General features: G+C 55.1%; 13 non-coding genes across 13 annotated transcripts; all 13 read right to left on the bottom strand.

The window, feature by feature from the left end:
• Positions 1 to 493: 493 nt before the first annotated feature.
• LOC126140436 (5S ribosomal RNA) lies at positions 494 to 612 on the bottom strand. The gene has a single exon (XR_007528993.1). It is a non-coding gene; the product is annotated as a 5S ribosomal RNA (ribosomal RNA).
• Positions 613 to 1,452: 840 nt separating this feature from the next.
• Positions 1,453 to 1,571, bottom strand: LOC126140435 (5S ribosomal RNA). The gene has a single exon (XR_007528992.1). It is a non-coding gene; the product is annotated as a 5S ribosomal RNA (ribosomal RNA).
• An 836-nt stretch (positions 1,572 to 2,407) lies between these two features.
• Positions 2,408 to 2,526, bottom strand: LOC126140434 (5S ribosomal RNA). The gene has a single exon (XR_007528991.1). It is a non-coding gene; the product is annotated as a 5S ribosomal RNA (ribosomal RNA).
• Positions 2,527 to 3,362: 836 nt separating this feature from the next.
• LOC126140433 (5S ribosomal RNA) lies at positions 3,363 to 3,481 on the bottom strand. The gene has a single exon (XR_007528990.1). It is a non-coding gene; the product is annotated as a 5S ribosomal RNA (ribosomal RNA).
• Positions 3,482 to 4,317: 836 nt separating this feature from the next.
• LOC126140432 (5S ribosomal RNA) lies at positions 4,318 to 4,436 on the bottom strand. The gene has a single exon (XR_007528989.1). It is a non-coding gene; the product is annotated as a 5S ribosomal RNA (ribosomal RNA).
• Positions 4,437 to 5,272: 836 nt separating this feature from the next.
• On the bottom strand, positions 5,273 to 5,391 carry LOC126140431 (5S ribosomal RNA). The gene has a single exon (XR_007528988.1). It is a non-coding gene; the product is annotated as a 5S ribosomal RNA (ribosomal RNA).
• Positions 5,392 to 6,227: 836 nt separating this feature from the next.
• On the bottom strand, positions 6,228 to 6,346 carry LOC126140429 (5S ribosomal RNA). The gene has a single exon (XR_007528986.1). It is a non-coding gene; the product is annotated as a 5S ribosomal RNA (ribosomal RNA).
• Positions 6,347 to 7,187: 841 nt separating this feature from the next.
• On the bottom strand, positions 7,188 to 7,306 carry LOC126140427 (5S ribosomal RNA). The gene has a single exon (XR_007528985.1). It is a non-coding gene; the product is annotated as a 5S ribosomal RNA (ribosomal RNA).
• Positions 7,307 to 8,142: 836 nt separating this feature from the next.
• On the bottom strand, positions 8,143 to 8,261 carry LOC126140426 (5S ribosomal RNA). The gene has a single exon (XR_007528984.1). It is a non-coding gene; the product is annotated as a 5S ribosomal RNA (ribosomal RNA).
• Positions 8,262 to 9,097: 836 nt separating this feature from the next.
• LOC126140425 (5S ribosomal RNA) lies at positions 9,098 to 9,216 on the bottom strand. The gene has a single exon (XR_007528983.1). It is a non-coding gene; the product is annotated as a 5S ribosomal RNA (ribosomal RNA).
• An 836-nt stretch (positions 9,217 to 10,052) lies between these two features.
• LOC126140424 (5S ribosomal RNA) lies at positions 10,053 to 10,171 on the bottom strand. The gene has a single exon (XR_007528982.1). It is a non-coding gene; the product is annotated as a 5S ribosomal RNA (ribosomal RNA).
• An 836-nt stretch (positions 10,172 to 11,007) lies between these two features.
• Positions 11,008 to 11,126, bottom strand: LOC126140423 (5S ribosomal RNA). The gene has a single exon (XR_007528981.1). It is a non-coding gene; the product is annotated as a 5S ribosomal RNA (ribosomal RNA).
• An 836-nt stretch (positions 11,127 to 11,962) lies between these two features.
• LOC126140422 (5S ribosomal RNA) lies at positions 11,963 to 12,081 on the bottom strand. Its single transcript, XR_007528980.1, has one exon. It is a non-coding gene; the product is annotated as a 5S ribosomal RNA (ribosomal RNA).
• Between the last annotated feature and the right edge of the window lie 403 nt (positions 12,082 to 12,484).

Raw genomic sequence — 12,484 nt, 5'->3', positions numbered from 1 at the left:
GTGGGCTTCCTCGCCTCGCCTCGCCTCACACCAGGTGTCTGCGTAGTTTGCAGTGCATTCGCACCATTCCTATCCCTGTCCCTGTCCCCGTCCCGACTTGTCCCGACTTTGCTCGACTGCCGCTCGCTGCCGCTCGGGTCGTGGTCCATATGACAGCGCAAGCACGACAAACGTCTGCGGGACGAGACGAGACGAGACGAGACGAGACGACTAAGGAATAAATTCGTGGTTACAAATCAAATTTGGAACTCTACACTCCTACACAACAATAGGCGGTACGTATTTCAGAATTCACCTGCCGATTCGTACTGTTTTGTCGTTTTCAAAGTCTTCTTGGCAAACGTGGTTAGCACATTCTCCCTCAAACTGAGTTAATTACTGCATTTTCGTACCATTACAGTAGTTTAAAAGGCTTAAGGAAGCATCTTTGTCACAACAGAAAGGTAGTTTGAAAATTGGGCTGGCGACATAACAAAAAACATAACAGGAAGGGAGCCAACAGCACCCGGGTTTCCCAGGCGGTCACCCATCCAAGTACTAGCCGGGCCCGATGATGCTTAACTTCGGTGATCGGACGAGAACCGGTGTATTCATCATGGTATGGCCGTTGGCGCTCATCTAATGTAGGAGCACGGCAGAATTCGCGTTCCGCTTTTCTCCCAACACACAAAATGTTAGTTTTCGGCCGCATTTGACGAAAGCGCTTCCTTCCGCAACCGCCAGTTCCTCGAGGACGGCGCGGGGAGGCGCGCCCGGCGTCCCAGCAGAGTGACGGCCGAATTGGCGGGCGCACCGCCGCGTGTGTGAGACGCACTGCTGCTCGTTGCACCCCCTGTCATTCGCTGGGCGCGTGCAGCCTTCGACACTAGCGGAGGACGCATCTTGTCCCTGGTGCTCAGCGGAGGGCCTGTGCGGGGTGCGCCAGTGTCGTGCTGGAGGGCCCACTGGTAGCGATGTGGGCTTCCTCGCCTCGCCTCGCCTCACACCAGGTGTCTGCGTAGTTTGCAGTGCATTCGCACCATTCCTATCCCTGTCCCGGTCCCCGTCCCGACTTGTCCCGACTTTGCTCGACTGCCGCTCGCTGCCGCTCGGGTCGTGGTCCATATGACAGCGCAAGCACGACAAACGTCTGCGGGACGAGACGAGACGAGACGAGACGAGACGACTAAGGAATAAATTCGTGGTTACAAATCAAATTTGGAACTCTACACTCCTACACAAGAATAGGCGGTGACGTATTTCAGAAATCACCTGCCGATTCGTACTGTTTTGTCGTTTTCAAAGTCTTCTTGGCAAACTTGGTTAGCACATTCTCCCTCAAACTGAGTTAATTACTGCATTTTCGTACCATTACAGTAGTTTAAAAGGCTTAAGGAAGCATCTTTGTCACAACAGAAAGGTAGTTTGAAAATTGGGCTGGCGACATAACAAAAAAAAAAAAAACAGGAATGGAGCCAACAGCACCCGGGTTTCCCAGGCGGTCACCCATCCAAGTACTAGCCGGGCCCGATGATGCTTAACTTCGGTGATCGGACGAGAACCGGTGTATTCATCATGGTATGGCCGTTGGCGCTCATCTAATGTAGGAGCACGGCAGAATTCGCGTTCCGCTTTTCTCCCAACACACAAAATGTTAGTTTTCGGCCGCATTTGACGAAAGCGCTTCCTTCCGCAACCGCCAGTTCCTTGAGGACGGCGCGGGGAGGCGCGCCCGGCGTCCCAGCAGAGTGACGGCCGAATTGGCGGGCGCACCGCCGCGTGTGTGAGACGCACTGCTGCTCGTTGCACCCCCTGTCATTCGCTGGGCGCGTGCAGCCTTCGACACTAGCGGAGGACGCATCTTGTCCCTGGTGCTCAGCGGAGGGCCTGTGCGGGGTGCGCCAGTGTCGTGCTGGAGGGCCCACTGGTAGCGATGTGGGCTTCCTCGCCTCGCCTCGCCTCACACCAGGTGTCTGCGTAGTTTGCAGTGCATTCGCACCATTCCTATCCCTGTCCCTGTCCCCGTCCCGACTTGTCCCGACTTTGCTCGACTGCCGCTCGCTGCCGCTCGGGTCGTGGTCCATATGACAGCGCAAGCACGACAAACGTCTGCGGGACGAGACGAGACGAGACGAGACGAGACGACTAAGGAATAAATTCGTGGTTACAAATCAAATTTGGAACTCTACACTCCTACACAACAATAGGCGGTACGTATTTCAGAATTCACCTGCCGATTCGTACTGTTTTGTCGTTTTCAAAGTCTTCTTGGCAAACGTGGTTAGCACATTCTCCCTCAAACTGAGTTAATTACTGCATTTTCGTACCATTACAGTAGTTTAAAAGGCTTAAGGAAGCATCTTTGTCACAACAGAAAGGTAGTTTGAAAATTGGGCTGGCGACATAACAAAAAACATAACAGGAAGGGAGCCAACAGCACCCGGGTTTCCCAGGCGGTCACCCATCCAAGTACTAGCCGGGCCCGATGATGCTTAACTTCGGTGATCGGACGAGAACCGGTGTATTCATCATGGTATGGCCGTTGGCGCTCATCTAATGTAGGAGCACGGCAGAATTCGCGTTCCGCTTTTCTCCCAACACACAAAATGTTAGTTTTCGGCCGCATTTGACGAAAGCGCTTCCTTCCGCAACCGCCAGTTCCTCGAGGACGGCGCGGGGAGGCGCGCCCGGCGTCCCAGCAGAGTGACGGCCGAATTGGCGGGCGCACCGCCGCGTGTGTGAGACGCACTGCTGCTCGTTGCACCCCCTGTCATTCGCTGGGCGCGTGCAGCCTTCGACACTAGCGGAGGACGCATCTTGTCCCTGGTGTTCAGCGGAGGGCCTGTGCGGGGTGCGCCAGTGTCGTGCTGGAGGGCCCACTGGTAGCGATGTGGGCTTCCTCGCCTCGCCTCGCCTCACACCAGGTGTCTGCGTAGTTTGCAGTGCATTCGCACCATTCCTATCCCTGTACCTGTCCCCGTCCCGACTTGTCCCGACTTTGCTCGACTGCCGCTCGCTGCCGCTCGGGTCGTGGTCCATATGACAGCGCAAGCACGACAAACGTCTGCGGGACGAGACGAGACGAGACGAGACGAGACGACTAAGGAATAAATTCGTGGTTACAAATCAAATTTGGAACTCTACACTCCTACACAAGAATAGGCGGTGACGTATTTCAGAAATCACCTGCCGATTCGTACTGTTTTGTCGTTTTCAAAGTCTTCTTGGCAAACTTGGTTAGCACATTCTCCCTCAAACTGAGTTAATTACTGCATTTTCGTACCATTACAGTAGTTTAAAAGGCTTAAGGAAGCATCTTTGTCACAACAGAAAGGTAGTTTGAAAATTGGGCTGGCGACATAACAAAAAAAAAACAGGAAGGGAGCCAACAGCACCCGGGTTTCCCAGGCGGTCACCCATCCAAGTACTAGCCGGGCCCGATGATGCTTAACTTCGGTGATCGGACGAGAACCGGTGTATTCATCATGGTATGGCCGTTGGCGCTCATCTAATGTAGGAGCACGGCAGAATTCGCGTTCCGCTTTTCTCCCAACACACAAAATGTTAGTTTTCGGCCGCATTTGACGAAAGCGCTTCCTTCCGCAACCGCCAGTTCCTTGAGGACGGCGCGGGGAGGCGCGCCCGGCGTCCCAGCAGAGTGACGGCTGAATTGGCGGGCGCACCGCCGCGTGTGTGAGACGCACTGCTGCTCGTTGCACCCCCTGTCATTCGCTGGGCGCGTGCAGCCTTCGACACTAGCGGAGGACGCATCTTGTCCCTGGTGCTCAGCGGAGGGCCTGTGCGGGGTGCGCCAGTGTCGTGCTGGAGGGCCCACTGGTAGCGATGTGGGCTTCCTCGCCTCGCCTCGCCTCACACCAGGTGTCTGCGTAGTTTGCAGTGCATTCGCACCATTCCTATCCCTGTCCCTGTCCCCGTCCCGACTTGTCCCGACTTTGCTCGACTGCCGCTCGCTGCCGCTCGGGTCGTGGTCCATATGACAGCGCAAGCACGACAAACGTCTGCGGGACGAGACGAGACGAGACGAGACGAGACGACTAAGGAATAAATTCGTGGTTACAAATCAAATTTGGAACTCTACACTCCTACACAACAATAGGCGGTACGTATTTCAGAATTCACCTGCCGATTCGTACTGTTTTGTCGTTTTCAAAGTCTTCTTGGCAAACGTGGTTAGCACATTCTCCCTCAAACTGAGTTAATTACTGCATTTTCGTACCATTACAGTAGTTTAAAAGGCTTAAAGAAGCAACTTTGTCACAACAGAAAGGTAGTTTGAAAATTGGGCTGGCGACATAACAAAAAACATAACAGGAAGGGAGCCAACAGCACCCGGGTTTCCCAGGCGGTCACCCATCCAAGTACTAGCCGGGCCCGATGATGCTTAACTTCGGTGATCGGACGAGAACCGGTGTATTCATCATGGTATGGCCGTTGGCGCTCATCTAATGTAGGAGCACGGCAGAATTCGCGTTCCGCTTTTCTCCCAACACACAAAATGTTAGTTTTCGGCCGCATTTGACGAAAGCGCTTCCTTCCGCAACCGCCAGTTCCCCGAGGACGGCGCGGGGAGGCGCGCCCGGCGTCCCAGCAGAGTGACGGCCGAATTGGCGGGCGCACCGCCGCGTGTGTGAGACGCACTGCTGCTCGTTGCACCCCCTGTCATTCGCTGGGCGCGTGCAGCCTTCGACACTAGCGGAGGACGCATCTTGTCCCTGGTGCTCAGCGGAGGGCCTGTGCGGGGTGCGCCAGTGTCGTGCTGGAGGGCCCACTGGTAGCGATGTGGGCTTCCTCGCCTCGCCTCGCCTCACACCAGGTGTCTGCGTAGTTTGCAGTGCATTCGCACCATTCCTATCCCTGTACCTGTCCCCGTCCCGACTTGTCCCGACTTTGCTCGACTGCCGCTCGCTGCCGCTCGGGTCGTGGTCCATATGACAGCGCAAGCACGACAAACGTCTGCGGGACGAGACGAGACGAGACGAGACGAGACGACTAAGGAATAAATTCGTGGTTACAAATCAAATTTGGAACTCTACACTCCTACACAAGAATAGGCGGTGACGTATTTCAGAAATCACCTGCCGATTCGTACTGTTTTGTCGTTTTCAAAGTCTTCTTGGCAAACTTGGTTAGCACATTCTCCCTCAAACTGAGTTAATTACTGCATTTTCGTACCATTACAGTAGTTTAAAAGGCTTAAGGAAGCATCTTTGTCACAACAGAAAGGTAGTTTGAAAATTGGGCTGGCGACATAACAAAAAAAAAACAGGAAGGGAGCCAACAGCACCCGGGTTTCCCAGGCGGTCACCCATCCAAGTACTAGCCGGGCCCGATGATGCTTAACTTCGGTGATCGGACGAGAACCGGTGTATTCATCATGGTATGGCCGTTGGCGCTCATCTAATGTAGGAGCACGGCAGAATTCGCGTTCCGCTTTTCTCCCAACACACAAAATGTTAGTTTTCGGCCGCATTTGACGAAAGCGCTTCCTTCCGCAACCGCCAGTTCCTTGAGGACGGCGCGGGGAGGCGCGCCCGGCGTCCCAGCAGAGTGACGGCTGAATTGGCGGGCGCACCGCCGCGTGTGTGAGACGCACTGCTGCTCGTTGCACCCCCTGTCATTCGCTGGGCGCGTGCAGCCTTCGACACTAGCGGAGGACGCATCTTGTCCCTGGTGCTCAGCGGAGGGCCTGTGCGGGGTGCGCCAGTGTCGTGCTGGAGGGCCCACTGGTAGCGATGTGGGCTTCCTCGCCTCGCCTCGCCTCACACCAGGTGTCTGCGTAGTTTGCAGTGCATTCGCACCATTCCTATCCCTGTCCCTGTCCCCGTCCCGACTTGTCCCGACTTTGCTCGACTGCCGCTCGCTGCCGCTCGGGTCGTGGTCCATATGACAGCGCAAGCACGACAAACGTCTGCGGGACGAGACGAGACGAGACGAGACGAGACGACTAAGGAATAAATTCGTGGTTACAAATCAAATTTGGAACTCTACACTCCTACACAACAATAGGCGGTACGTATTTCAGAATTCACCTGCCGATTCGTACTGTTTTGTCGTTTTCAAAGTCTTCTTGGCAAACGTGGTTAGCACATTCTCCCTCAAACTGAGTTAATTACTGCATTTTCGTACCATTACAGTAGTTTAAAAGGCTTAAGGAAGCATCTTTGTCACAACAGAAAGGTAGTTTGAAAATTGGGCTGGCGACATAACAAAAAACATAACAGGAAGGGAGCCAACAGCACCCGGGTTTCCCAGGCGGTCACCCATCCAAGTACTAGCCGGGCCCGATGATGCTTAACTTCGGTGATCGGACGAGAACCGGTGTATTCATCATGGTATGGCCGTTGGCGCTCATCTAATGTAGGAGCACGGCAGAATTCGCGTTCCGCTTTTCTCCCAACACACAAAATGTTAGTTTTCGGCCGCATTTGACGAAAGCGCTTCCTTCCGCAACCGCCAGTTCCTCGAGGACGGCGCGGGGAGGCGCGCCCGGCGTCCCAGCAGAGTGACGGCCGAATTGGCGGGCGCACCGCCGCGTGTGTGAGACGCACTGCTGCTCGTTGCACCCCCTGTCATTCGCTGGGCGCGTGCAGCCTTCGACACTAGCGGAGGACGCATCTTGTCCCTGGTGCTCAGCGGAGGGCCTGTGCGGGGTGCGCCAGTGTCGTGCTGGAGGGCCCACTGGTAGCGATGTGGGCTTCCTCGCCTCGCCTCGCCTCACACCAGGTGTCTGCGTAGTTTGCAGTGCATTCGCACCATTCCTATCCCTGTACCTGTCCCCGTCCCGACTTGTCCCGACTTTGCTCGACTGCCGCTCGCTGCCGCTCGGGTCGTGGTCCATATGACAGCGCAAGCACGACAAACGTCTGCGGGACGAGACGAGACGAGACGAGACGAGACGACTAAGGAATAAATTCGTGGTTACAAATCAAATTTGGAACTCTACACTCCTACACAACAATAGGCGGTGACGTATTTCAGAAATCACCTGCCGATTCGTACTGTTTTGTCGTTTTCAAAGTCTTCTTGGCAAACTTGGTTAGCACATTCTCCCTCAAACTGAGTTAATTACTGCATTTTCGTACCATTACAGTAGTTTAAAAGGCTTAAGGAAGCATCTTTGTCACAACAGAAAGGTAGTTTGAAAATTGGGCTGGCGACATAACAAAAAAAAAAAAAAACAGGAATGGAGCCAACAGCACCCGGGTTTCCCAGGCGGTCACCCATCCAAGTACTAGCCGGGCCCGATGATGCTTAACTTCGGTGATCGGACGAGAACCGGTGTATTCATCATGGTATGGCCGTTGGCGCTCATCTAATGTAGGAGCACGGCAGAATTCGCGTTCCGCTTTTCTCCCAACACACAAAATGTTAGTTTTCGGCCGCATTTGACGAAAGCGCTTCCTTCCGCAACCGCCAGTTCCTTGAGGACGGCGCGGGGAGGCGCGCCCGGCGTCCCAGCAGAGTGACGGCCGAATTGGCGGGCGCACCGCCGCGTGTGTGAGACGCACTGCTGCTCGTTGCACCCCCTGTCATTCGCTGGGCGCGTGCAGCCTTCGACACTAGCGGAGGACGCATCTTGTCCCTGGTGCTCAGCGGAGGGCCTGTGCGGGGTGCGCCAGTGTCGTGCTGGAGGGCCCACTGGTAGCGATGTGGGCTTCCTCGCCTCGCCTCGCCTCACACCAGGTGTCTGCGTAGTTTGCAGTGCATTCGCACCATTCCTATCCCTGTCCCTGTCCCCATCCCGACTTGTCCCGACTTTGCTCGACTGCCGCTCGCTGCCGCTCGGGTCGTGGTCCATATGACAGCGCAAGCACGACAAACGTCTGCGGGACGAGACGAGACGAGACGAGACGAGACGACTAAGGAATAAATTCGTGGTTACAAATCAAATTTGGAACTCTACACTCCTACACAACAATAGGCGGTACGTATTTCAGAATTCACCTGCCGATTCGTACTGTTTTGTCGTTTTCAAAGTCTTCTTGGCAAACGTGGTTAGCACATTCTCCCTCAAACTGAGTTAATTACTGCATTTTCGTACCATTACAGTAGTTTAAAAGGCTTAAGGAAGCATCTTTGTCACAACAGAAAGGTAGTTTGAAAATTGGGCTGGCGACATAACAAAAAACATAACAGGAAGGGAGCCAACAGCACCCGGGTTTCCCAGGCGGTCACCCATCCAAGTACTAGCCGGGCCCGATGATGCTTAACTTCGGTGATCGGACGAGAACCGGTGTATTCATCATGGTATGGCCGTTGGCGCTCATCTAATGTAGGAGCACGGCAGAATTCGCGTTCCGCTTTTCTCCCAACACACAAAATGTTAGTTTTCGGCCGCATTTGACGAAAGCGCTTCCTTCCGCAACCGCCAGTTCCTCGAGGACGGCGCGGGGAGGCGCGCCCGGCGTCCCAGCAGAGTGACGGCCGAATTGGCGGGCGCACCGCCGCGTGTGTGAGACGCACTGCTGCTCGTTGCACCCCCTGTCATTCGCTGGGCGCGTGCAGCCTTCGACACTAGCGGAGGACGCATCTTGTCCCTGGTGCTCAGCGGAGGGCCTGTGCGGGGTGCGCCAGTGTCGTGCTGGAGGGCCCACTGGTAGCGATGTGGGCTTCCTCGCCTCGCCTCGCCTCACACCAGGTGTCTGCGTAGTTTGCAGTGCATTCGCACCATTCCTATCCCTGTACCTGTCCCCGTCCCGACTTGTCCCGACTTTGCTCGACTGCCGCTCGCTGCCGCTCGGGTCGTGGTCCATATGACAGCGCAAGCACGACAAACGTCTGCGGGACGAGACGAGACGAGACGAGACGAGACGACTAAGGAATAAATTCGTGGTTACAAATCAAATTTGGAACTCTACACTCCTACACAAGAATAGGCGGTGACGTATTTCAGAAATCACCTGCCGATTCGTACTGTTTTGTCGTTTTCAAAGTCTTCTTGGCAAACTTGGTTAGCACATTCTCCCTCAAACTGAGTTAATTACTGCATTTTCGTACCATTACAGTAGTTTAAAAGGCTTAAGGAAGCATCTTTGTCACAACAGAAAGGTAGTTTGAAAATTGGGCTGGCGACATAACAAAAAAAAAACAGGAAGGGAGCCAACAGCACCCGGGTTTCCCAGGCGGTCACCCATCCAAGTACTAGCCGGGCCCGATGATGCTTAACTTCGGTGATCGGACGAGAACCGGTGTATTCATCATGGTATGGCCGTTGGCGCTCATCTAATGTAGGAGCACGGCAGAATTCGCGTTCCGCTTTTCTCCCAACACACAAAATGTTAGTTTTCGGCCGCATTTGACGAAAGCGCTTCCTTCCGCAACCGCCAGTTCCTTGAGGACGGCGCGGGGAGGCGCGCCCGGCGTCCCAGCAGAGTGACGGCTGAATTGGCGGGCGCACCGCCGCGTGTGTGAGACGCACTGCTGCTCGTTGCACCCCCTGTCATTCGCTGGGCGCGTGCAGCCTTCGACACTAGCGGAGGACGCATCTTGTCCCTGGTGCTCAGCGGAGGGCCTGTGCGGGGTGCGCCAGTGTCGTGCTGGAGGGCCCACTGGTAGCGATGTGGGCTTCCTCGCCTCGCCTCGCCTCACACCAGGTGTCTGCGTAGTTTGCAGTGCATTCGCACCATTCCTATCCCTGTCCCTGTCCCCGTCCCGACTTGTCCCGACTTTGCTCGACTGCCGCTCGCTGCCGCTCGGGTCGTGGTCCATATGACAGCGCAAGCACGACAAACGTCTGCGGGACGAGACGAGACGAGACGAGACGAGACGACTAAGGAATAAATTCGTGGTTACAAATCAAATTTGGAACTCTACACTCCTACACAACAATAGGCGGTACGTATTTCAGAATTCACCTGCCGATTCGTACTGTTTTGTCGTTTTCAAAGTCTTCTTGGCAAACGTGGTTAGCACATTCTCCCTCAAACTGAGTTAATTACTGCATTTTCGTACCACTACAGTAGTTTAAAAGGCTTAAAGAAGCAACTTTGTCACAACAGAAAGGTAGTTTGAAAATTGGGCTGGCGACATAACAAAAAACATAACAGGAAGGGAGCCAACAGCACCCGGGTTTCCCAGGCGGTCACCCATCCAAGTACTAGCCGGGCCCGATGATGCTTAACTTCGGTGATCGGACGAGAACCGGTGTATTCATCATGGTATGGCCGTTGGCGCTCATCTAATGTAGGAGCACGGCAGAATTCGCGTTCCGCTTTTCTCCCAACACACAAAATGTTAGTTTTCGGCCGCATTTGACGAAAGCGCTTCCTTCCGCAACCGCCAGTTCCCCGAGGACGGCGCGGGGAGGCGCGCCCGGCGTCCCAGCAGAGTGACGGCCGAATTGGCGGGCGCACCGCCGCGTGTGTGAGACGCACTGCTGCTCGTTGCACCCCCTGTCATTCGCTGGGCGCGTGCAGCCTTCGACACTAGCGGAGGACGCATCTTGTCCCTGGTGCTCAGCGGAGGGCCTGTGCGGGGTGCGCCAGTGTCGTGCTGGAGGGCCCACTGGTAGCGATGTGGGCTTCCTCGCCTCGCCTCGCCTCACACCAGGTGTCTGCGTAGTTTGCAGTGCATTCGCACCATTCCTATCCCTGTACCTGTCCCCGTCCCGACTTGTCCCGACTTTGCTCGACTGCCGCTCGCTGCCGCTCGGGTCGTGGTCCATATGACAGCGCAAGCACGACAAACGTCTGCGGGACGAGACGAGACGAGACGAGACGAGACGACTAAGGAATAAATTCGTGGTTACAAATCAAATTTGGAACTCTACACTCCTACACAACAATAGGCGGTACGTATTTCAGAATTCACCTGCCGATTCGTACTGTTTTGTCGTTTTCAAAGTCTTCTTGGCAAACGTGGTTAGCACATTCTCCCTCAAACTGAGTTAATTACTGCATTTTCGTACCATTACAGTAGTTTAAAAGGCTTAAGGAAGCATCTTTGTCACAACAGAAAGGTAGTTTGAAAATTGGGCTGGCGACATAACAAAAAACATAACAGGAAGGGAGCCAACAGCACCCGGGTTTCCCAGGCGGTCACCCATCCAAGTACTAGCCGGGCCCGATGATGCTTAACTTCGGTGATCGGACGAGAACCGGTGTATTCATCATGGTATGGCCGTTGGCGCTCATCTAATGTAGGAGCACGGCAGAATTCGCGTTCGGCTTTTCTCCCAACACACAAAATGTTAGTTTTCGGCCGCATTTGACGAAAGCGCTTCCTTCCGCAACCGCCAGTTCCTCGAGGACGGCGCGGGGAGGCGCGCCCGGCGTCCCAGCAGAGTGACGGCCGAATTGGCGGGCGCACCGCCGCGTGTGTGAGACGCACTGCTGCTCGTTGCACCCCCTGTCATTCGCTGGGCGCGTGCAGCCTTCGACACTAGCGGAGGACGCATCTTGTCCCTGGTGCTCAGCGGAGGGCCTGTGCGGGGTGCGCCAGTGTCGTGCTGGAGGGCCCACTGGTAGCGATGTGGGCTTCCTCGCCTCGCCTCGCCTCACACCAGGTGTCTGCGTAGTTTGCAGTGCATTCGCACCATTCCTATCCCTGTACCTGTCCCCGTCCCGACTTGTCCCGACTTTGCTCGACTGCCGCTCGCTGCCGCTCGGGTCTGGGTCCGTATGACAGCGCAAGCACGACAAACGTCTGCGGGACGAGACGAGACGAGACGAGACGAGACGACTAAGGAATAAATTCGTGGTTACAAATCAAATTTGGAACTCTACACTCCTACACAACAATAGGCGGTACGTATTTCAGAATTCACCTGCCGATTCGTACTGTTTTGTCGTTTTCAAAGTCTTCTTGGCAAACGTGGTTAGCACATTCTCCCTCAAACTGAGTTAATTACTGCATTTTCGTACCATTACAGTAGTTTAAAAGGCTTAAGGAAGCATCTTTGTCACAACAGAAAGGTAGTTTGAAAATTGGGCTGGCGACATAACAAAAAACATAACAGGAAGGGAGCCAACAGCACCCGGGTTTCCCAGGCGGTCACCCATCCAAGTACTAGCCGGGCCCGATGATGCTTAACTTCGGTGATCGGACGAGAACCGGTGTATTCATCATGGTATGGCCGTTGGCCCTCATCTAATGTAGGAGCACGGCAGAATTCGCGTTCGGCTTTTCTCCCAACACACAAAATGTTAGTTTTCGGCCGCATTTGACGAAAGCGCTTCCTTCCGCAACCGCCAGTTCCTCGAGGACGGCGCGGGGAGGCGCGCCCGGCGTCCCAGCAGAGTGACGACCGAATTGGCGGGCGCACCGCCGCGTGTGTGAGACGCACTGCTGCTCGTTGCACCCCCTGTCATTCGCTGGGCGCGTGCAGCCTTCGACACTAGCGGAGGACGCATCTTGTCCCTGGTGTTCTGCGGAGGGCCTGTGCGGGGTGCGCCAGTGTCGTGCTGGAGGGCCCACTGGTAGCGATGTGGGCTTCCTCGCCTCGCCTCGCCTCACACCAGGTGTCTGCGTAGTTTGCAGTGCATTC

The sequence above is a fragment of the Schistocerca cancellata genome, unplaced genomic scaffold (genome assembly GCF_023864275.1).
Source record: "Schistocerca cancellata isolate TAMUIC-IGC-003103 unplaced genomic scaffold, iqSchCanc2.1 HiC_scaffold_705, whole genome shotgun sequence".
NCBI lineage: Eukaryota > Metazoa > Arthropoda > Insecta > Orthoptera > Acrididae > Schistocerca > Schistocerca cancellata.
This window is presented reverse-complemented; position numbering and strand designations above follow the sequence as displayed.